The sequence below is a fragment of the Syzygium oleosum genome, unplaced genomic scaffold (genome assembly GCF_021117445.2).
Source record: "Syzygium oleosum isolate NSW1041296 unplaced genomic scaffold, Sole_v2.1 Sole_v2.10, whole genome shotgun sequence".
NCBI lineage: Eukaryota > Viridiplantae > Streptophyta > Magnoliopsida > Myrtales > Myrtaceae > Syzygium > Syzygium oleosum.
In genome coordinates this window covers 10,012,169-10,036,281 of record NW_026607494.1, presented here as the reverse complement: position 1 = coordinate 10,036,281, position 24,113 = coordinate 10,012,169, and the positions used below count along the sequence as shown (strand labels likewise).

Below are 24,113 nucleotides of genomic sequence, written 5' to 3'. Positions count from 1 at the left end.
GGGATGAACTAGCCCAAGGTCGGCGAGGCTTGAACTCACTAGATTCCGACGAGCCAAACTCACAAGATTCCGACAAGCTGAGCTGAGCCAGATCTGACGAGGTGAGCTTGCCCAAGGCCAACAAGCTCGAGGCCTCACCAAAGGTCGGCAAGTTGCAGTGAGCTCGACCTCACCGAGACTCACAAGGCCTCAAGCTCGTCGTGAGTGACCGATCTCTGTTGAGGCCCAGCCTTAGGTGAGCTTAACCTCATCGGCCTCATGCAAGCTTGGCCTCACCGGATCTGGTGAGGTGAAGCCTCGCCTGAGACCGGTGAGGTCATCCCTTGCCTATGGCTAGTTGTCAACCGTCACCATGGCTGGCCAGCGGCCAAGGAAAAAGAAAAAGAAAAAAAATAATTAAAGAAAAAAATAATTAAAAATTTGAATTTTTAGGTAGTTTTCCCTCGGAAAATCAAATGAGATTTTTTATATCAATCGACGGAAAATATTTTCCAGTTCATTTTCAAGTTTTAACAAAATACCGGAAAATATTGTCATTTTCCTGAAAAATGGCTTCCCATAAATGTCACATTTTTTTGCGGGAAAACATTTTCCACCTTTTGGTTCGCTTAGGAAAATGAGTTAATGAAAAATATGTTCCTGGTCAACGGAAAATATATACTTAAATTCAGGAAAATGTTGTTCTCTTTGAAAAAGTTGGACAACATTTTTCAAAATATGACTAAACAAACCGGTGAGATTCCTTAATATGAGAAAAGAAAAAGTAACATAGGATAATATGACTTGATGGAATCTCCTAAATATATGCACCATCATGGGATATGTGGCAAATCAAGAAAAATATCTTAAATATCTAAAGAAAATATTTTAAATATCTCTTACACATTATGTGTCAGCAAGGTTCAATTGTTAGAAAAAGACGGCATCTCCACAAGTTGCAACTGGATTCTTGCAACTTGATCCCATGACGTTGCCCCGTTTGCCAGTTAATCTTGACGAAGCTCAATATCTCTTAAGTACTAAGTAGGCGACATTTAATGAAAGTTTGCCTTGAACCGATCGGCAAGGCTAATTGCGACTGACCGGAGGCAAAGTGCCTGGGCGATACAACTTGGACGTCACCGTCGTCTTTGTTCCCTTCATGCCTGCAGGTCGAGAGTCTTCATCTTCCATGACTTCAGGGCAGTCAAGTACACTTGTAGATATCGCGATTCCTAGGCAGATGATATAGAAGGCTATGGGGCGGAGATAGCGCCGATTCATCAGGACAGGAACGTACAATGCCATGCACACAAGGCAGATGCAGACTAGGGCGCCAGCTCCCAGCAGCAGGCCAAGAGAGGCTAGCCAAGTAAGCTTGCTTACGAGCACATAGCTACCGGCCATAAATGCTGCGGACATTGTTCCAAGAGATACCAGCAGCGCCAACGTTGCAACTACATGGGCGCTAAGATCAACATAAGAGTCATCAAATTGTGTCCATGGCCAGATGAGAACCGCAGCGATGGCACTGTACATCGCGACGGTGTTGCAAATGACAAAGGCATGGAACATGCTTCTGTTCAGCATTATAGCCATTCCTGCGTCTGCCCCAGTACTGTCGTTGTGGCCTCCAGGAATCGAAACACCAGCCGCAAAGGTTACAGTCGCCACAAGAATGGCCATGAACAAACGAATATTCACCAGATTCGTCAATATACCTTCCTTTCCGGGAGCATGGATCACCATCTCTGCCAAAATTTCTTTGTCCCTTGGCTTGCACATAGCCAAATCTTTACTTGTAGGTGCCCCGGCAGATTTCAAAATAATCGATGGTAATCTCTAGACATGGGCCAAACAAGAAAATACAGGGTCATCATTATCGGAAGTTGTCGAACATACTGCATGAAGATAGAAAAGATTGCTTAATTTTGTGGTTGTTGATGCTTAATTTTGGAGTTACTAGTGAGTGCATACCTTTTGAAGCGGAGAATCCATTCTTTTGGCTTGTTCTACCGCAAAGTCAAGGGCCGTCAAGCATTCGTTGTTGACAAGCTAGAGATCAACTCTTTTGTCCATCAAGAGATGAAGCAGAGCCACGGGTTGCCGCAGCAATGTGACCAAATGTAGAGACGTATTCCCGTCGTTGTCTTTCTCGTTTATGAGCTTCTTGAGGTCGGGATTCCTGAGTATGTACTTCATTGCCAGGATTCTTCCATGCTTGGTGCAAACGTGAAGGATGTTTTGTCAATGTTGATTGATCAACTCCATCGGATCTAGTCACTGCCGAACCAGCTCCTTGATTGCTTGAACATGACCCTGTTTGCAAGCCACGTGAATCGGAAAATGGCCGTCTCTATCATATTCAATTGCGCTCGACGAAAATTTTTCTCTCAGGAATCTAATGCCGTCATAGTAGTTGATATATGCCGCCAAATGGAGCGGAGTGCCACCTCTGTCATCTTTTAGTCAAAACAATTCTGGATTTCTCTTTGAAATTTCCTTCAACATGTCTAGATAAGTGCCAAGTAAAACCATTTGAATATCAAATCACGCATGCATCTAATAGCTATAACTTTTAAAACAATATATAGTGGTCCCATAAAATTTTACATGATATCAAAGTAAGAGATCTTAAGCTGAAATCTTTCGAAACCCCTTAGTTGCCTCCCTATATATATTTTGATACTTTAATCTTAGACCAAAGTCCAGTTTACACATGAGGAAAAATGTTAAACCATCTAAATATTATGTTACGACTCCATCTAATAGCTAAAGTTTATGAAACAATTGACAGTAGTCCCACAAAGTTTTACACTTTAATCTTGGGGTAAGTACAGTGCAAGTGCCATAACTTTTGTACGGAGGACACTTAAGTGCCATAACTTTTTTTTGGCTCACTTGAGTGCCATAACTTTAAAAAAAAAGATCACTTAAGTGCCACTTACGAGCTGGTCGTGAGGGCCCGAAACCGCGGCTTTTCCGGCCGAACAATGACCTTCCCGGTGAGGCGAGCACCACCAGCTTGAAGAGGGGGTGTCGGTGAATCATTCCATGGCCTCTGTTCGTCTCGAAATTTCCATTTTAGCCTCCATTGACGAAGGTAAAAATGCTTCGTAGTCACACATTTATCGAGCCGATTTGTGTGACTACGAAGCATTTTTACCTTCGTCAACGGAGGCTAAAACGGAAATTTCGAGACAAACGGAGGCCATGGAATGATTCACCGACACCCCCTCTTCAAGCTGGTGGTGCTCGCCTCGCCGGGAAGGTCACCGTTTGGCTGGAAAAGCCGCGGTTTCTGGCTCTCACGACCAACCCCTCTAACAAGCTAGTTGTGAGGGCCTGAAACCGCGGCTTTTCCGGTCGAACGGTGACCTTCTCGCGAGGCGAGCACCACCAGCTTGAAGAGAGGGTGTCGGTGAATCATTCCATGGCCTCCGTTCGTCTCGAAATTTCCGTTTTAGCCTCCGTCGACGAAGGTAAAAATGTTTCATAGTCACACAAATCGGTTCGATAAATTGTGTGACTACGAAGCATTTTTACCTTCGTCGACGGAGGCTAAAACGGAAATTTCGAGATGAACGGAGGCCATGGAATGATTTACCGACACCCTCTCTTCAAGCTGGTGATGCTCGCTTCGCCGGGAAGGTCACCGTTCGGCCGGAAATGCCGCGGTTTTGGGCCCTCACGATCAGCTTGTAAGTGGCACTTAAGTGATCTTTTTTTTTGGAAGTTATGGCACTCAAGTGAGCCAAAAAAAAGTTATAGCACTTAAGTGTCCTCCGTACAAAAATTATGGCACTTGCGCTGTACTTACCCCCTTTAATCTTAGGCCAAAGTCCAGTCTACGCATGAAGGGAAGTATCAAGCCATTTAAATATTAAACTACATCTTGATCTAATGTCTTAAGCTTACATAACAATTGGAAATGGTATCATAAAATTGCACGTGGAATTTAAAGTCACGCTTTGCCTCAATTTGCATGTGAGACTTATTGTTCGCCAATTTCACATGTTGTTCTCAGTCCAGTTTGGGTGAGAGTGTCAAAAGTCTTCCATATCAATTGATTGGGTTTCAATGGGTCTTATATTCATATAATCTTCCTCCTCATACAGCTTAAACTTTTATGCTGAAAATTCTAACATGATGAGATTACGATGTCTTGAGTGAAAATCTTTTGAAGCCTATTATTTACCAAATTCTAACCTACATGTGAAGGGGAGTGTTAAACCATTTAAATATTAAATTATACCATTATCCAATAGTTTAAACTTTTATAATAGTTGACACTGGTCTTACAAAATTTCAAATTTTATTCATGTGAAAACTAAGAGTTTTGTACTAGAAGACCTATCTCTCTCCTTCTCCTCTTCCTCTTCTTCCTCCTCTTCCATTTCTCCCCCTCTTGATCTCACTTAGCAAGAGCCCTCCACCCACTATGCCGGTGCCGTCGTTTATGCTCGGTCGCCACTTGCTGCCGTCATTGTTGATGTCCCTCCATCATTTTCATCGTCACTCTACTTTGGTCATTGGTCATTCTCATTCTCTAGTATGCCCGACAACGACCTTAATTTGACTCGGTTTGAGGTTGGGTTGCCCAATCAGATATAGAGAAAGAGGAACCACAGTGAACAACAGAGCTTAGGGCACACAATCACGCAAAGGAGAGAGAGAGAGAGAGAGAGAGAGAGAGAGAGAGAGAGAGAGAGAGAGAGAGAGAGAGAGAGAGAGAGAGAGAGAGAGAGAGGTGGCTGGTAATAGAAGTATTCCTTTCTCGTTTTATTTGTTCATTAAATTGATATATCGAAAACCTCATGGTTGGTGTAATAGGTTGGGACATCGGGGAATATTCAGCCAAGAAACTATAGGTCACATATTCAAGTTCCACTAATTATGTGCAAAATTTTCAATGTCAAGACCACCTACAAAGGTCAAAATTTTGGACTTTGACGGGTTTATGGGGCTTGTAAGGCATTTCATGGACCTTGAGGTAACCAAATCTCCACGTCCGTACCTTGTGTGGGTAATGTGCCTATTTATAACTAGTTGATTAGAAAGATTGTTGGAGGAAATTTCATTTCATGTGGCACAAATTAAAAAATTCAAAAGAAAACAAAAGGGGAAAAAAGTAGGGTCGACAATTCATGTTGTGTCGTGTTAACCATATCAAGTCAGAATAAGGGTATATCAAGAATATAACTAACGAGCACACGACACGTTAAATAAATGTGTCGAGCTGCTTCAATATGAATACAATAAACCTAATAAAGTAAGTTACATGACGCAATACGATACGACTAACATAATTACCAAACGTGTCATAAAGTCATAGTTGACGCGATACAATATGTTAACACAGTAATAGATATACATTAATCTATGTGCTACTGTGTAAATGATAAACACAAAACATGTTTATGCACGATAACCCAATTTAACATTTTTAACAAGTTTCTAGACAATATCAATAATTTCACTTCATATTACATCTATAATCTATTATTTATTGAGTTATCACTTTTGTCTCCCTAATGTGTTTTTATCATTCCCTTTTATCTTTTTATGATGGGTTTTATTTTTATTAACTTTAAAAAAAATTAGGCATTAGATATGAGTATAATATGGGCCTAATCCCAAAGCCCATCTAACTTTGCTTTACCTCAACCGCCTGAGAATAAAAGAAAAAAGAAAAAGTAACACAAAAGAAAAAGGGACGGAGCAACCGACAATATATGAGAAAGTGAGCTCCTCCGTGAATAGGAAAGCAAAAACGCAGAGAAGCGAGAAATTTTTGCGCATATTCGGACATCCTGACAAATTGAAACAACTTCGAATTGTAGTGCCCGGTAAGTATACAACACCCTTATTCGTTTAATTGGAGTAATTTTCGAAATTAGGCCATAAATTCAAAGTTATGTGAATTTTGAACTGCGGGGATTAATATAGGAGTTGTTAATATGTGAATTAAGTAGAAATGATAACTTAGAGCGTTGTGGAGGCGTGGGGTTTGACAAAATCGATTCCAAATTATGATTTGATTGAAACGGAATTTTTAAATGGCGAACTACTCCCTCGCATAATGAATAATACACGTAACGGACAAAGATGAATGTTGACTATAAACAAGTTTTTTTTGTTAACGCACAGAAATCATTTTATCGACAAATAAGTACAGTCTAATGGAGTCGTTAGTTGAAGCAAAGTTTTACTTGATTTTGATATCATTGTTCAATTAATTGATATGATTACGAGTTCGTCGGTTCAAGTAATTTAGTAAGTTGGTTTTCAGCTTTCCCAATTGAGTGGTATTTATCTTTTATTTGGTTTTATAAATCCCGTGTCTTGGAATGATAGAAAGATATATTATGAATTATAGAGGCATCACATGTTTGATATGTCTTTGAAAAGGAAAATTGATTTTTTATAGTATATTTAATACATAACTTCGGATATCACGTTTGTTACCTTATTTGTTATTTGAAATGGTTTAAGAAGTGTCTATGAAATGAAATTGGGAAAGATTATTCAAATTGATTTGAGAAATGCTTTATAAAATATATTCTACTTGATGAACTAAACTATGGAAGGTTATTTGATTTGGATTGTAAACTTGGCTTATGAGGTTGGATTATGAATTTGGATTTGTGGGTTTTTAGAAAATGATGTTAGTGGATTACACTCATGTCGCTATGATTAGAACCATGGAGGGATAAATATGCATACTGTTATCATGACGTCCTTCTAGGCCAAACTATCAACTAATATAAGTGGAGACTTAGCCAAAAACAGGATTAGATTGATTAATGGAATAGACTATAAACGTTTGACTTGATATAGATTAATTAATATAATATACCATTGATGATTGATTTGTTATGATTAATCTCATATGTAGAATGTTTTGTTGTGAACAGATATATCCCATTTCTTTTGATATTTTACATATATCATATATTAGATTTGGGATTGTACGCTATTGTTTTATAACATGCATATTGAATGTTTGATCTATTTAAAAGAGATGTACTACTCATTGGGCTGTGCATACTATTCGTCCTTAATGTTTTTCAGGTTCCTCATACAGAGACAAGCAGGGCGAGCTACATGGACCGAGAATTTTGATAGTTGAATTTCAAATATGTGCTTAGATAGTTGATATATCTACGAAATGATATTCCTTGAGATTTAGTTTGTTAGATTGAGAGATTATATATTCTTACGATGGATTTTAGAACTCTATTCATGTAATCGGATTATTGTTTGTTATATATCTATATATATATATATATATATATATATATATATATATAATAAAGTCATCACTAATTGTAAAATACAAAAATCAAAATATACAATTCTTATATGTTCTCTTTGTTTTCTACATATTATTCACCGTCTCTGCCCTCCTTCTCTTTTTTCACATCTCTTCTCTCATGATAATCCCCATTTCTATCTTGGTATCAGAGCCAAAAAAAGGCAAAAGCCCATCGATCCAATTTGAGTGACTCAAATTCCTCCTCTTACGAACAAATTACCAATAAACAACACTAGCCTCCCACTATAAACACCACCACACCCATAACTCCTGCAGCTGATCTTTCCGGTCTTTTCTCTTACCCATCCTTTGAAATTATGTGATTTAGTCCACACGAATCCTACCATATTTTCTACCCTCTGAACTAATTTCTGTAGTAGATGGCAACAAACCGGCACAACCTATTCACCTTTCCCAATCAGACCCACAAAATTTTGGTCAAACCATACTCACTGCCAATCCCGCCTACGAAGCCTAGCACATTCGAGATCAAACAACTCTTGACTAGATTCTAAATACAGTGACAACTCCCATTTTAACACAACTCACCGGCCACAAAACTTTTGCATTAGTTTGGCTCTACCTAACCAACGCATACGCTTCTCAGTCCGGTGCTTGCTCCTCTTCCCTCTAGATGCAACTCCAATCCATGAGAAAAGGAAATAGGAGTGTAACCTGAATATATACAGGATGCTACCCAAATTGCCAATTAATCTTTAACTATTTGGGAAACTATTTCTATCAGAGAATACCGAACCCACCTCTTTTGTGTTCTAGGTTCGGAATACTCCACTTGGCCATTGTCCTCTCGGCCATTTCAGCTCATATTTAATCCTCTACTCTCTCTAGAAATGAGCTACACAATTTATTATTGTCTCACGAGGGCCGTTTAGAGCTTTCGGCCTTAGATGTTGGTCAGCCACCACCAGTTGCATTTGCTATCCATAGTACATCACCAACTTTTGCACCTTCGACGCAAAAGCAATAATTTTCGAGCTCACTGCCACGCCAACCAGCACCCACCTATGGCTTGCCATCTGCTAGTCTTCGACCCACCTCGCGATCGTCGGTTATGTATCGGTCGCCGAGCAACAGAGGTTGTCGTTGGGGGGCTCTCTTTTGTCAAATTTGCTGTCGCCGGGTCTTATGCTACAACTTGAAGTGAACGATATGATTCTCAATTTGTGGCCACACCTCCTTCTCTTACCACCACCTATAGCCCAATACCCCTTAGTTCATCTGCTTCAACCTCCCTATGCCCATGCTACTTCCAGCTAGTTCCCTGACTACAATGTTACCCATCCTGTCACTGATAGTACCATTGGCCTTACCAATGTCACTCATTATACGAGCTCACAACAACTCATTATTGGTGATGGCATTTCTATTCCCACCACTCACACGGGTACTTTGTGTATTTAACGGCTCCTTCCTTTATCCTTAAAAATGTTTTAGTTGTTCATGATATCGCCAAGAATTTATCATCTGTTTCTCAATATTTCTTCACTAAAAATTGTGTTTTCTTATTTTACCCTACATATTTTTTCGCGGTGTGCTTACATACTCGTCAAATCCTTCTTCGAGGCAGCCTTAATTTTGGCCTCTACTATATCTCCAGCTAGGCAACTTTTCCATCTGCTTTTGTCTTCCTCATTAGTTCACTCACTACCTGATGCCACCGTCTGGGACATACCTCCTCCACTATTATAGTTATTCTTTGAATTCCAAAAAAAACTAGCTTTTCGATTCTCCCTCTTCCATATGTACGGCATGCGCTGTTAGTAAAAGTCATCGCTATCCCCACTCTCCTAGCCAATCTAGGGCTACTTCCCCTCTTCAACTGGTTCATGTTGATGTTTGAGATCTGTCCCCTATGACCTCTCTTTTTGGTTATAAATACTATATTTGTTTTATTGATGAATTTTCTCGATTTTTTGATAACATGTTAATGTTGGTTATGTTTAAGACCGCTTCCTTCGGGTAGGAGGATCTCGTTATCCCTATTTATGTAGGAGTTGAGGCGTGACAAAACGTGTCCGTTCGTGTATGAACGGGTTAAGTAAGCCAACCGCATAAGACACGATTTTTATCATGTCACGAACGGGTTGACAAGAACAAATTTATGCCAAACTATAATTAATTACGTGCCGTCTCATTTCTTGCAAACGGATGATGTTGAGAATTGTGAAAAGAGTCAAAGTTACCTAGTTTTGCCATGTAAGACAGCCACATGAGCGGGCGACACGCCTTGCATCCTTGATAGATCAATTGGCTCTGCCAACAAAAGCCTGATAACCTCCAAGTTGCCACTCTCTACGGCCAGAGACACAGGACATTTACCTTCCTTGTTCACCCAATACATGAGTTGCGAGTCCTCACCTATCAAGATCTGAACCACTTCAAGGTGGCCTTTCACAACGGCCTCATGTAGCGGGGTGTTTCCCCTGTCATTCTTCACTTGAACGAGAGCACGCCGCATCTCGCCCCCGCTAACGTCCGATGCTCGGCCGATGAGGACTCGTGCCGCGGGAGCCCTTCCGGCCCTTGCGGCCAAGTGAAGCGCGGTGTCTCCCCTGCAATTTTCCTGGGCCACGAGATGGTCAGGGAAGTGGTTGACGATGGCTCCCAGGATCTCGTCTCTCTCAAGGCCTGCCGCGACATGGAGCAACGAATTTCGTGAGGGGCTCGGAATGACCCACAGACACAGACGTAAATTGCACCCGGAACAGTAACGATCTACGATTCTGATAAATCCGTCCACGTCGCCTTGTTTTACAACAGTGAATAGCTCCTGGGTCGTCGTCTCATCGCATGAGACGGGGTCTTGCGTCAACATAGCTTCCAATCTCTGCAGCATCGGTCTCCAGAGAGCACTGTCTTGCATACTTATCTCCACTGCCATGATAATTGGTCTAAGAAATGCTCTACTTGGACTCGTATGTAATAACAAGAAACTTAGCAGATTGATCGCATCGACCGCTCTTCTCTGCCGCTGCGAGTAGCTTCTAATAAGATATTGGTGAGGTTGCAGACGCCTAGGGGTGTGCAAAAGAACCGGGACCCGCCCAGACCACCCAGAACCGCCCGGAACTGGACCAGAACCAGTGGTTCCCAAGGGAACCGGTCCGGTTCCCAGTTCCCGATTCCCGGTGTAGAACCGACCACCTGCCCACCCGGACCGGACCGGTAATATAATAATAATATATTTTATTTTTTTTATTTTTTAATTAAAAAATCTGACCAAAAAAATTTTAAAAAAAAAGAAAAAAATTTGTTATCATGTCTGAAGCTCTTGTGTAGTTGGGATACCTTGGTCATTTTTCCCAATAACTAATGGGTACCCATTTGATTTATGGATGATGTAGTTAATATAATCGATCATAGTGTAAGAATTGTATGAAAAGTTATGTTTTTTTCCTTTTGTTTTGTTGATCCGATGTTGGTCCATAGAATTTTTTTTTTATTTGTCTAGGAAAACTTGTTGAGACCGGTTCCATGGACCCGTCCAAGAACCGGACCGGACCGGCGGTCCGGTTCTCGGGCGGGTCCACAGAACCAACGGGCGGTTCTCGGTTCCAATTTTTGGAACCGGTCCTATAACGGGCGGTCCACGGTTCTGGGGTGAGAACTGCCCACCCGGACCATGCACGTCCCTACAGACGCCACTCGCGACCTTACACAAAAATGCATCTGCTGTGGGGCCCCAACAAGTTAAGTCAAAATCGTGTGGGCTCCGCATCCCCTCCATCTCCCAAAAAACAGAAGGTATTTGTTCGGACATGACTTTTCTTTGAAGTTTGAAGCTCCTGGATTTGGTAGATTCTTTAATAATTTAGCCTGATGAAAACGCAGGTTGGCCACCTTTTGACCTTACCATAAATGAAAAAGAAAACGGATCCCATCTTTCAGTTCAATCTACAGTCCTGTGACGCTTTTGAAGGATCTTGTTTGAAATAAAATAGTGCTATGTCCAACTGAATATAAACCCAATGGATTTCTTGAATTTCTTTTCATTCTATTTCATGCTATACTCTTCTTCAATTATATATCATATAAGATAAATGTACATATAAATGACAGAAAAATCATGAACAAGTTTCATGTGAGAAGATTGTAATTCTAAGAGGTAAATCGATTATGACCAGGATGGAGATTTGCATCAGATACGTCTCTGCCTTCATCTACTTCTAGAATAGGTAGTAGTGGTTATATATTATCCTATGGAATCCATAGAACAATTTACAGATGGAGTACGTGCAAGTCACAGGCTTTCATGATGTGCTCTTTGGAAGAATTCATATTACAATGTCGTGGCCTTTCGCAAAGACAGAAGCGTTGATGCTTGACCATGTTTGTCGACTGTCAAAAGGGGCGCGATACTTTTGCTGTCTGAAAAGCCAAGACAGGGTACAAATACCCATAAGATGAAAGGGCTACGATTTTATTTGGATCGCGAGAAGAGTTTACTTACGTAAATCATTCTGAAAAGAACCAGTTTACATCCAAGAGTTCACACAATTAACGGGTTAACACGATATGACTAGAATATTATCAGTTTGACACGACATGACTCTTATAACACGGTTAAATAACAAGTAGATGAGTTGACATTATCACATGACCCACTATGATATGAAATCGACTTGTGAAAGGCATTGCTTATGTTAAAGTCAAGCATAATCTTTTGGCTAAGTAATAGAAGCACATATTCGTGTACGCGGAGAGAGCACTATGTTGAGATACAATTGTGTGTTGTATTTAATTGGTATGGTGTAGAATAATTAATATATTCCCATTGGCTCATGACTCATTGACTTTAACTTTTGAGTAAAGATAAGTTCAATCAGATATATTGACAGATTCAGATTTGGACTCCCTCTTGGTAATTTCCCTAGGTAAGAGAGTTGATAGTTGATTGGTGCTCCACTTTTGATCCGTTTTAGTGTTTGGTGAATATCTCAAAAAATGAATCTCGTAGCCAACTCGGTTTCTGGGGCAGCCTCCAGGGTTTGGTCTAGCAAGTGAGCATTAATGGAGACTCAAGTTGAGAAATATTTAGGCAGAAGAATACCTAATTTAAGGGGAAGAAAACATAACACTGAGATCAAAAGTGAGGGAGAGATTGCTGAAATACACATGTGAGTTGTGATAATATATAATTGGTGTAGTGTGAAGTAATTGAGATATCTTAGTTGACACAGAACTCAATGACTTAAGGTTTTGAGTAAAAGTGGGTCCAATTGGATATGTTAATGGACTCGCACTTGAGATCCCTTATGCACTCCCCATCACACTAGGATTTACAACCTCTTATTTTCTCGAAAGAAATCGAATACTATTGATAAACCCTAACCTTGCCGCAATGACAAATTAAGTTATTCTTGTTGACACATAAATTTTGACGACCTATTGAGTCAATTAGTGCATAGAAAATTATTAGGCTTTGATCCCGTCCCCTAAATTTATATTAAATGAGATTTTTTATATTAAAATGAGATTTTTTATATTAAAAAACGAAAAATATTTTTCAATTCACTTTTAAATTTTAGTCAAATATCGAAAAATATTATCATTTTTCTTAAAAATAATTTTTCGTAAAATATTTTTTAAAAATATCACATTTTTTGCCATACAAACGGAGCCATGAGTTAACATGCAAAGCATGATTTCGTCTTTCTTCTCTTTTTCTTTGTTCTTCTGGGACCAGCTTTCGTCAACTTCAAGGCGGAAAAAGAGGAGGTGACAGTGCTGTCAGATTCCAAAACCAAATGATTAGTTCTCCACCTCAATCGTTTTTAAAGAAACTTCTTAACTTGTTTAATTCTTAACAAAATTAAAATTGGAAAATATGACTTGATGGGATTTCCTCATAAATATAAGAAAAGAAAAAGTAACATAGGATAATATGACTTGATGGAATTTCCTAAATATATGCATCATCACAAAAAATATTCTAAATATATGTAGAAAATTTCTTAAATATCTCTTACACATTATACGTTAGCAAGGTTTTTTTTTTGTTGATCTGTTACGTCAACAAGGTTCAATTATTCGGATAATACCCATAAATTGCAACTGGATTCTTGAAACTTAATCACATGACGTAACCCTGTTTGCCAATTAATCTTGACGAAGCTCAATATCTCCAAGTACTAAATAGGCGACATTTAATGAAACTTTGCCTCGAACCGATCGGCAAGGCTAACAGCGACTGAACGGAGGCAAAGTGCCCGGGCAATACAACTTCGATGTCTCCGCCGTCCTTGTTCACTTCATGCCTGCAGGTCGAAAGTCTTCATCTTCCATGACTTCAGGGCAGCGAAGTATACTTTTCGCCATTGCGATTCCTAGGCAGATGATATAGAAGGCTCTCGAGAGGAGATAGTGCCAAATCATCAAGACAGGAACGTACAATGCCATGCAAATAAGGCAGATGCAGACTAGGGCGCCAGCTCCCAGCAGCAGGACAAGAGAGGCAAGCCAAGTAAGCTTGCTTACGAGCACATAGCAACTGGCCATAAATGCTACGGACATTGTTCCAAGAGATACCAGCAGCGCCAACGTTGCAACTAAATGGGCGCTTAGAGCAACATAAGAGTCAGCAAATTGTGTCCATGGCCAGACAAGAACCGCACCAGTGGCACTGTACATTGCGACGGTGTTGCAAATGACAAAGGCATGAAACATGCTTCTGTTCAGCATTAGAGCCATTCCTGCGTCTGCCCCAGGACCGTTGCTGTGACCACCAGGAACCGAAAAACCAGCCGCAAAGGCCACGGTGGCCACAAGAGTGGCCACGACCAAACGAATTTTCACCAGATTCTTCAATATACCTTCCTTTTGGAGAGCATGGATCGCCATTTCTGCCAAAATTTCTTTGTCCCTTGGCTTGCACATAGCCAAATCTTTACTTGTAGGTGCCCGGGCAGATTTCAAAATAATTGATGGTAATCTCTAGACATGGGCCAAACAAGAAAATACAGGGTCACCGTTATCGGAAGTTGTCGTACATACTGCACGAAGATAGAAAAGATTGCTTAATTTTGGAGTTACTAGTGAGTGCATACCTTTTGAAGCGGAGAATCCGTTCTACTGGCTTGCTGTACCGCAAAGTCAAGGGCCGTCAAGCATTCGTTGTTGACAAGCTTGAGATCAACTCTTTTGTCCTTCAAGAGATGAAGCAGAGCCACCGGTTGCCACGGCAATGTGGCCAAATGCAAAGGGGTGTTCCCGTCGTTGTCTTTCTCGTTTATGAGCTTCTCGAGATTGGGATCTCTGAGTATGTACTTCATTGCCAGGATTCTTCCATGCTTGGTGCAGACGTGAAGGATGTTTTGTCCATGTTGATTGATCAACTCCATTGGATCTGGCCACTGCCAAATTAGCTCCTTAATTGCTTGAACATGACCCTGTTTGCAAGCCACGTGAATTGGAAAATGCCCATCTCTATCATATTCGACTGCGCTCGAGGAAAATTTTTTGAGCACGAATTTGATACCGTCATAATAGTTGATGTATGCTGCCAAATGGAGCGGAGTGCCACCTCTTTCGTCTTTGAGTCTGAACAATTCTGGATTTCTCTTTGAAATTTCCCTCAGCATGTCTAAATAAGTGCCAAATAAAACCATTTAAATATCAAACTACGCATACATCTAATAGTTATAACTTTCAAAACAAACAATAGTGAGCCCATAAAATTTCACATGATATCAAAGTAAGAGATCTCGAATTCAAATCTTTTAAAACCCCTTAGTTGCCTCCATGTATATATTTCCGCACTTTAATCATAGGTCAAAGTCCAATTTACAAATGAGGGAAAGTGTTAAACCATCTAAATATTATGCTACACTTTCGTCTAATAGCTAAAGTTTATAAAGCAATCGGCAGTGGTCCCACAAAATTCTACACTTTAATCTTAGGACAAAGTCCAGTCTACGCATGAAGAGAAGTGTTAAGCCATTTAATATTATACTACACATTCATCTAATAACTTAAGTTTACATAACAATCGGAAGTGGTATCACAAAATTGGACAAGGAATTTAAAGTCATGCTTTGCCTCAATTTGCATGTGAGACTTATTGGTCGTCAATTTCACGTGTTGTTCTCGGTCCAGTTAGGATGTGAGAGTGTCAAAAGTATCCCATATTGATTGATTGGGTTTCAATGGGTCTTATATTCATATAATCTTCCTCCTTGTATAGCTTATATTTTTGTGTTGAAAATTCTAACATGATGAGATTATGATGTCTTGAGTTAAAATCTTTTCAAGATTATTATTTACCAAACTCTAACCTACGTGTGAAGGGGAGTATTAAACCACTTAAATATTCAATTTGACCATTATCCCATAGTTTAAACTTTTATAACAATCGACAATTGTCTCATAAAATTTCAGATTTCATTCTTGTGAAAACTAAAAGGTTTGTACTAGAAGACCTATCTCTCTCCTTTTCCTCTTCCTCTTCTTCCTCCTCTTCCATATCTCCCTCTCTTGATCTCACTTAGCAAGAGCCCTCCACCCACTACGCTGGTGCCATTGTTTCTGCTCGGTCGCCACTTGTTGCCGTCATTGTTGATGTCCCTCCATCATTTTCATTGTCACTCTACTTTGGTCATTGGGCATTCTCATTCTCTAGCATGCCCGACACCGCTCCCCCCGCCCCACCCCATCTCTCTCTCTCTCTCTCTCTCTCTCTCTCTCTCTCTCTCTCTCTCTCTCTCTCTCTCTCTCTCTCTCTCTCTCTCTCTCTCTCTCTCTCTCTCTCTCTCTAAACGACCTTAAATTGAGTCCGTTTAAGTTTGGGTTGCGCGATCAGATGTAGAGAGAGAGAGAGAGAGGAGTCACCGTGAACACGGCTAGTGGATGCAACATGCACTAACAGAGCTCAGGACACACAATCAAACAAAGGAGACAGAGAGAGAGGGGTGGCTGGTAAAAGATATTCCTTTATCGTTTTATTTGTTGATTAAATTGATATATGGAAAACCTCAAGATTGGTGTAATAGGTTGGGACATTGGGGAATATTCAGCCAGAAACTAGAGGTCACACGTTCAAATTCCGCAAAATTTTTCAATGTCAAGACCACCTACAGAGATCAAAAGTTTGGACTTCACCGGTTTATGGGAATTGTAAGGCATTTCATGGACATTTAGGTAACCAGATCTCCACATTCGTACCATGTGTGGGTAATGTGTGTATTTATAACTAGTCAATTAGAAAGATTGTTGGAGGAAATTTTATTTCGATGTGGCACAAATTAAAAAATTCAAAATAAAATAAAAGGGTAAAAAAGTAGGGTCAACAATCAAGTTGTGTTGTGTTAACCATGTGAGGTCAAAATAATGGTATATCAAGAAGATAATTAACCAAAACACGACAGGTTAAATAACCATGTCAAACTACCTCAATATGAATATGATAAACCTAATAAAGTAAGTTACATGATGCAACACGATACAACTAACATAATTACCAAACGTGTCACTAGATCATAGTTGACGCGATACGACATGTTAACATAGTAATAGTTTTACATTAATATGTGTGCTACTGTGTAAATGATAAACACATAAAACATGTTTATGCACAATAACCCAAGTTAGCATGTTTAACTTGTTTCCAGACAATATTAATAATTTCACTTCATATTAACCTATAATTTATTATTTATTGAATTATCACTTTTGTCTCCCTAATGTGTTTTTATCATTTCCTTTTATCTTTTTATTATGGGTTTTATTTTTATTAACTTAAAAAAATAGTCATTAGATATGAGTATAAAGTGCTGAAACTTAGTCGTGTTAAAAAAAAAACCGACACAAATAGCACATTAGTTTAAACGTGTAATATGGACCTGAGCCCAAAGCACACCTAACTTTGCTTTACCTCATCCACCTGAGAATTAAAGAAAAAATTATACAAAAGAAAAAGGGGCGGACCGACCCACAATACAAGAGAAGGTGAGCTCATCCGCGAATAGGAAAAAAAAATCGCGGAGAAGAGAGAAATTTTCGCACGTATTCGGACGCCCCAACAGGCTAAATTAACTCCAAATTGCAGCACTTGGTAAGTACATGAAACCTTTATTCATCTAATTGGAGTATTTTCGTCATTAGACCATATGTTCGAAGTTATGTGAATTTTAAACTACGGGGATTGATATAAGAGTTGTAAAGCTGTAAATTATGTGGACATAATAGTTTAGGCCATTGTGGAGCCGTAAAATTTGACGAAAATCGATTCTAAATTATGGTTTGATAAAAACGGAATTTTTAAAGGGCGAATTACTCGCTTGCACAACGGACAATACGCATAACCAACAAAGATGAATGTTTGCTATAAACGAGTTTGTGTGTTAACGCGTAGAAGTCATTTTATCGACAAATAAACGCAATCTAATCGAGTTATTAGTTGAAGTAGAGTTCCCTTTGATTTTGATATCGTTCTTTGATTATTTGATAGGAATACGAGTTCTTGAGTTCAAGTAACCTTAATAAATTGGTTTTCAGCTTTCCCAATCCAGTGTTATTTATCTCTTATTTGGTTTTATAAATTCCGTGTCTTGAAATTATGGAAAGATATATTATGAGTTAAAAAGGCATCACATATTTGATATTTCTTTCAAAAGGAAAATTGATGTTTTTTAGTATATTTAATACATAACTTCGTATCGGGCATTTGCTACATTATTTGTTATTAAAAATGGTTTAAGATGTGTTTATGAGAGAAATTGTGAAAGATTATTCAAACTGATATGAGAAATGCTTTATGAAATGTATACTACTTGATAAACTGAACTATGGAAAGTTATTTGATTTGAGTTGTAAACCTGACTTTTGAGATTGGATTGTGGATTGTGGATTTGTGGGTTTTTAGAAAATGATGTTAGGGCCGTTTGGTTCGGCTTTGGGGGAATGCATTTGGGGGAATGCAAATACCTTTGGGCTAAAGGGATTTTCCGAAATGCAAGTAGCGTTTGGTAAGTGTTTTATAAAATCAACCTGGGCTAAAGGACTTTTGCTATTTTTTTTTTTTTTTAAAAAAACCTCCGGTGGAGCTACACGGCCGGCCACCACCTCCGGCCAGATCTGGTCGCCGGCCAACCGCCGACGGCCAGATCTGGGTCAGTCCACCGGCGACCACCGCACAGGGTCGCGCGACCCGGCGACCGCCGCTTGGGGTCGCGCGACCCAGCGACCACCGCCCCCAGGGTCGTTGGACCTCGGGCGGTCGCACGGTCGCGCGACCCAGGCGAGCGTTACTGGTCGCGAGACCCAGGGCGACGCCCGAGGTCCGGCGACCCCAGGCGGCGGTCGCCGGGGTCGCGCGACCCTCCGGTGACCACCACACAGGGGTCGCGCGACCCGGCGACCTCCGCCTGGGGTCGCCGGGACCTCGGGCGTCGCACCGGGTCTCGCGACCCAGCGGCGTTGCTGGGTCGCGCGACCCAGTGCGACCGCCCGAGGTCCGGCGACCCCAGGCGGCGGTCGCCGGGGTCGCGCGACCCCCGGGCGGTGGTCGCCGGAGTCGGGCTAGGCCTCAGGCGGCGGCCGCCGGCCGTCGGACGTCGGTTTGGAAAAGATGAACAGTGTTGATGAATAGTGCAAGTTGCATTCCGAAAATGCAACTTCCCAAAGCACCTTCAGAGGTGCATTGGCCAAAGGTCCCTTGGCCAGCATTCCAAATGCAATTGCATTTCCCCAAAGTGAGTAAAAAAAATTGCCAAACGCCATTTGCATTTGGCCAAGGGACTTTAGAGGCCAAATGAGCATTGGGAATGCTGAACCAAACGGGGCCTTAGTGGATTATGCTCATGTCGCTATGATTAGAACCCATAGAGAGGTAAATATGCATATCGGTATCTGGAGGTCCTTCTAGGCTGAACCACCGGCTAATATAAGTGGAGACTTAGCCAAGAGAAGGAAACTTGGTCGCCTTTGTCATTGGCATTAATCGTGAGCATAGTTAGATACTGAGCATTAGATTAGTCGATGGAATGAACCATTGTCGTTTGGCTTGATAGAGATTAATAAATGGAATAAACCATTGATGATTGATTTATTACGATTGATCTCATATGTATAAAATTCTGTTGTGAAAAGATATAACCCATTTCTTTTGATATTTTACATATATCATATACTAGATTTGGGATTGTATGTTATTGTTTTATAAAGATGCATAGTAAATGTTTGATTTGCTTAAAAGAGAGTTACTACTCACTAGGTGTGGTTGCTCATACTATTCTTCCTAAATGTTTTTCAGGTTCCTCATATGGAGACAAGTAGGATGAGCAATATCAAAGGAGAATTTTGGTAATTGAATCTTGGGTATGACCTTAGATAGTTGGATATATCTATGAAATGGTATTCCTTGAGAGTAAGTTTTTTAGATTGAGAAAGTATATATTCTATGCATTTTAGAACTATATTCATGTAATCAGATTACCGTTTGACAGAGATATTATATATATATATATATATATATATATATATATATATATATATATGATAACAGGTAAGTGTTTGTTGACCTAGTCTCTTGCTAGCTATTCCATCTCGCACCAAAATTAAACGTTATCTCCAGCTCACACCAGAATTAGAATATCTGCATGATAAGCAATTCGAGATTGATTCAATATCTCCATTGGTGATTACCAAATTTGTTGTCAATGTTCTTTACTTGAAATTCTTTCTAAAGTATATATATATATATATGAAGTCATCACTAATTGTAAAATGTATAATTCGTAAATCAAAACATACAATTCTTATATGTTCTCTCTATTTTCTGCATATTATTCACTGTCACTACCCTCCTCTTTTCTCCAATCTCTTCTCTCACTGACAATAATCCCATTTCTATCTTGGTATCAAAGCAAAAAAAGGCAAAAACCCAACAATCCAATTTGAGTGACTCAAATTCCTCCTCTGTCGAACAAAAACAACACCAGCCTCCCACTATAAACACCACCATACCCACAACTCCTGCAACTACTATTTCTGGTCTTCTCTCTTTTCCATCCTTCGGAGAACGCCCGGAACAAATCATGTGATTTGGCACACACGGATCCTATCATATTTTCTAGCCTCTGAACTAAGTTATGTAGCAGATGGCACCGAACAAGCAACACCTATTCATATTTCTCCATCAGACCCACAAAATCTTGCCAAACCATACTTTCTCCCAACCCCGCTTACAAAATCTGGTGCATTCGAGATCAATCAACCCTTGGCCAGATCCTAAATACAACACAAAACTCCTATTGTAACACAACTCAATAGCTACAAAACTTTTGCATCAATTTGATCCTACCTAGCCGACGCATACTCTTCTCACTCCAGTGCTCGCTCCTCTTCCCTCTGGATGCAACTCCAATCCATGAGAAAAGGAAATATGAGTGTGATTGAATATATGCATGATGCCACCCAGATTGCCTATGAATTGCTAGCTATTAAGGAAACTATTTTTGCTAGAGTATACCAGACTCATCTCTTCTATGGTCTAGGTTCGGAATACTCCACTTTTTCCACTACCCTCTCGGCCATTTCGGTTCATATCCAGTCCTTCACTCTCTCCATAAATGAGCTACACAGTTTATTACTGGCTCACAAGGGCCATTTAGAGCTTTCAATCTCGGATGTTGGTCAGCCACCACCAATTGCATTTGCTGTCCATAGTACATCACCAACTTTTGTACCTTCGAGGCAAAAGCAGTAACTTTTGGGTTCACAACTGTGCCAATCAGCAACCACCTATGGCTCGTCATCTGCTAGTCTTCTACCCACCCCGCCATTGCTAGTGACATATCAGTAGCCGGGTGACAGGGTTATCGCCGGGGAGCTCACTTTTGTCAAATTTGTCGTCGTCGGGGTCACAATAATACAACTTACAGTGAACGATATAATTCTCAATTTGTAGCCACACCTCCTCCTCAAGTTCATTATGATACACATGCTTCACCTAACCATTATCAAACTCCTACTTACCCACCCCAATATTGTGCCCTTTCTCCATCTCCACGGGCATGTTATAGCTCCTTACCACCACCTATAGTCCAATACCTCTCAGTTCCTCTGCCTCAACGTCCCTGTGCCCATGCTACTCCCAGCTGGGTCACTGACTCCATTGCTACCCATCATGTCACTAATAGTATAGTCGGCCTTACCAATGTCACTCATTATATAGGCTCGCAAAAACTCACCGTGGGTGATGGCATTTCTCTTCCCAACACTTACGCGGGTACTTTTGTGTCTTCAACGTCTCATTCCTTTATCTTTAAGAATTCTTTAGTCATTCCTATTATCACCTAGAATTTCTTATCTGTTTCTCAATTTTCCTTCAATAATAACCGTGTTTTCTTATTTTACCCTACTTAATTTCTCACGGTATGCTTACATATCGGCCAGATCCTTCTTCGAGGCAACCTTGATTATGGCCTCTACTATATTGTGCCGTCTAGCTCGGCAACTTCTCCATCTACTTATATGACCTGACATCACCATTTGGGACATGCCTTCTAGGATATTGTAGCTTGTCTTTTGAATTCCACAAAAAAATCATTTTTTTCCCGTTCTCCCTCTTCCATATGTACTGCATATGCTATTAGTAAAAGCCATCGCCATCACCATCCCAACCCTCCAACCAAACTAGGGCTACTTCCCCTCTTCAGTTGGTTTATTTTGATGTTTGGGATCTGTCCCTCATAGCCTTTCTTTCTAGTTATAAATATTACGTCTGTTTTATTGATGATTTTTCTTGATTTTTTTATAACATGTTAGTATTGATTATGTTTGAAGCTACATTCTTTGGGTAGGAGGATCTCATTACCCCTATTTATGTATCAGTCGAGGCGTGACAAAACATGTATGTTTGTGTATGAACAGGTAAGTAAGTCAACTGTGTAAGACACGATTTTTATCATGTCATGAGCGGGTTGACAAGAATAAATTTATGTCAAATCATAATTAATTACTTGTTGTCTCGTGTTATGCAAACGAATGATGTTGAGAATTGTGAAAAGAGTAAAAGTTACCTAGTTTGCCGTGTAAGACAGCAGCATGAATTGGCGACACGCCTCGAATCCTTGATAGGTCAAGAGGTTCTGCCAACAAAAGCCTAATAACCTCCAAGTTGCCACTCGACGGCCAGAGACACAGGACATTTACGTTCCTTGTTCTCCCAATACATGGGTTGCAAGTCCGCACCTATCAAGATCCGAACCACTTCCGGGTGGCCGTTCATAACGGCCTCATGCAGTGGGGTGTTTCCCCTGCCATTCCTCGCCTGCACAAGAGCCCGCCGCATGTCACCCTCCCGGATGACCAATGCTCGGCCAATGCGTACTCGGGCCGAGGGGGCCCTTCCTGCCCTGGCGGCCAAGTGAAGCGCGGTGTCTCCCCTGCAATTTTTCTAAGCCATGCGCTGGTCAGTGAAGTGGTTGACGATGATTCTCATGATCTGGTCTCCCTCGAGGCCCACGGCGACATGGAGCAACGAATTTTGGGAGGGTCTTAGAATGACCCACAGACACAGACGTTGGTTGCCTTCGGAACAGTAACGTTCTACGACTCTGATGAATTCGTCCACATCGCCTTGTTTTACAGCAGTGAATAGTTCCTGGGTCGTTGTCTGATCGCATGAGACGGAGTCTTGCGTCAACATCGCTTCCAATCTCTGCAGCCTGAGTCTCCAGAGAGAACTCTCTTGCAGACTTATCTCTACTGGCATGATAATGGGTCTCAGGAAGGCTCTACTTGGACTCGTATGTAATAACAAGAAACTTAGCAGATTGATCGCATCCACCGCTCTACTCTGCTGCTGCGAGTGGCTTCTAATAAAGATATTGGTGAGGTTGAAGACGCCACTCGCGACCTTACACAAAAATGCATCTATTGTGGGAAACTAACAAGTTAAGACCGTCAAAATCATGTGGCCTCCGCATCTCCACCATCTCCCAAAAAACAGAAGGTATTTGTTCGGACATGACTTTCCTTTGAAGTTTGAAGTTCCGCGATTTGGTAGATTCTCTTATAATTTAGCCTGATGAAAACGCAGATTGCTCACTTTTTGAACCTTACCATAAATGTTAAAGAAAGCGGATCCCATCTTTCAGTTCAATCCATAGTCCCGTGACACTTTTTAACGATCTTGTTTGAAATAAAATATTGCTATGTCGTATTGAATATAAAACCCAATGGATTTCTTGAATTTCTTTTCATGCTATTTCATGCTATACTCTTCTTCGATTATACATCAAGTAAGATAAATGTACATATAAAGGACAGAAAAATCAAGTACAAATTTCACGCGAGAAGGATGTAATTGTAAGGGGAAAATCGATTATGACCAGGAAGGAGATTTGCATCAGATATCTCCCTGCGTTCATCTTCTTCTAGAATAGCTAGTAGTGGTTCTATATTATCCAATGGAGTCTATCACGCCCCGAACCCGAACAAGTACGCAACATCCCTCTGGGGTCGTCAAGTGTCACCGACCCAATCGAAACACTAACGAGCAACGCATGAGGAAGCAACCTCGAACTCTCCATACAACATATAAACAACAGGATAGTGGAGAGACAAATACACATTAACAAGATACTTTTATAAACATAACATCGATTACAACACATACATTTGCAAGCCTTCTACGAGGCCACTATCTACGAACCACGCACAACAAAAAGGATCGAATGGCTGGTAAGCTTAACTCCTCTACAAAATGGGCACTCAAAAGACGGGGTAACTTGACCTATCATCAATCCCCATAGTATCCTGGCAGCGTCTCCGGATCAATCACGGTCGCGGGTAT

General features: G+C 40.6%; 2 pseudogenes; both read right to left on the bottom strand.

The window, feature by feature from the left end:
- Positions 1 to 828: 828 nt before the first annotated feature.
- LOC115685546 (protein ACCELERATED CELL DEATH 6-like) lies at positions 829 to 10,315 on the bottom strand (annotated as a pseudogene).
- A 3,243-nt stretch (positions 10,316 to 13,558) lies between these two features.
- On the bottom strand, positions 13,559 to 23,241 carry LOC115685534 (protein ACCELERATED CELL DEATH 6-like; annotated as a pseudogene).
- Positions 23,242 to 24,113: the final 872 nt, after the last annotated feature.